The sequence below is a fragment of the Littorina saxatilis genome, linkage group LG7 (assembly GCF_037325665.1).
Source record: "Littorina saxatilis isolate snail1 linkage group LG7, US_GU_Lsax_2.0, whole genome shotgun sequence".
Lineage (NCBI taxonomy): Eukaryota > Metazoa > Mollusca > Gastropoda > Littorinimorpha > Littorinidae > Littorina > Littorina saxatilis.
In genome coordinates this window covers 29410119-29411659 of record NC_090251.1, presented here as the reverse complement: position 1 = coordinate 29411659, position 1541 = coordinate 29410119, and positions in this window count along the sequence as shown.

Below are 1541 nucleotides of genomic sequence, written 5' to 3'. Positions count from 1 at the left end.
ATGATATACCTGTGCTGTCGAACATACAAAACAAAACTGATTGATTTTGTTGGCAGAACTTTCTCAGATGTGGGTAAGCGTGCCACAACTTTGTACAGACAGTATCTTTAAACGTCATGATCATTGACCTTTGTACTGTCAGACAAGAGTTTAAAGCGGGGCTCTCAGTTTCGAGGTTAATTAATGCAAAAACGATCTCTTTGTTTCAGCGAAGCTATATTCGTTGATTTAATTAATGTGTGAAACTCCTTTCTCTGTATGTTTCCGCGTTAGACAGGCTTTCTGTTGTTGAGTCAACGTGTGTGTGTGTGTTACTGAAGTGTGTGTGTGTCTGTGTGTGTGTTAGTGTGTGTGTTAGTGTGTTAGTGTGTGCATGTATGTGTGTGTGCCACGGTGTGTGTGTGTGTGTGTGTGTGTACTAGTGTCACAATTTGTGTGTGTGTGTGTGTGTGTCTGTGTATTTGTGTGTGTGTCTCGATCTGTGTGTGTGTGTGTGGGGGGGTTATGTTTGTGTGTGTCTGTGTCTAAGTATGTCTGTGTCCGTTTGTCTTTTTGTCTGTCTGTCTGTAAATATATATGTGTGTCAGTGAATATGTGAGTATGCATGCGTGTGTGCAATAATCAGTATCATAAGCGTGTTTGATCAACTAGTGACTCCCAGCGGAATACCCCCGAAGATCATGTCAGGGCGATGCTATGACGGCTTACTAGTGCCAAAACCTGGGGTTACCCATTATCACGTGATAATTACTAATTAACGCTGTCAGTTACTGTTTTCACGTGTTAGTTACTCATTTTCACGGGAAAATAACTAATTTTTAGTTTTGGCACTAGCAATCCGTCAGGAAGTGAGCCAAAACTAAAAATTAGTAATTAACAGGTGAAAGTTAGTAATTTTCCCGGGAAAGTTAGTAATTTTCCCGGGAAAATTAGTAATAAACACGTGAAACTGGTAATTTTCCCTTGATAATTACAATTATGAGGTTTTGGCACTAGTAATCCGTCATACATATCGCAGTTAAGATATTGCTGCTGGTACTGTTGTTGCTGCTGTTGTTTCTGTTGTTGCTGCTGTTGCTGTTGTAGCTGTTAGTGTGGCTGTTAGTTCTGTTGTTGCTGCTTTTGCTGTTGTTGCTGCTGTTACTATTATTGTGGCTGTTGCTGTTGTTGCTGCTGTTATTAAGTTCTGCTGCTGCTGTTCAGTGCGGCTGCTGCTGCTGCTGCTTCTGCGGAGGAGGAGAAGGAGGAGGAGGATGGTAAGAACGACGACGACGACGACGATGATGATGATGATGATCATGTTATATTTTGGTTCTTAAAAGTTGATCATCATCATCATCAACAAGCGGATTAACAGACGCCCAACTACGGCGTAACTCGTTCACCCGGAACCACATTTTTTTCCCCAATTACCGTGACGAAAATATAACAACACATAAACATTATAATTCTATAGTTGCCTTCTTTCCGCCACGCCTGGCTGACCCCGCTTAGCCGTTACTTATAACCCCATGCTGACCCCGAGTAACCGACATGAGTAG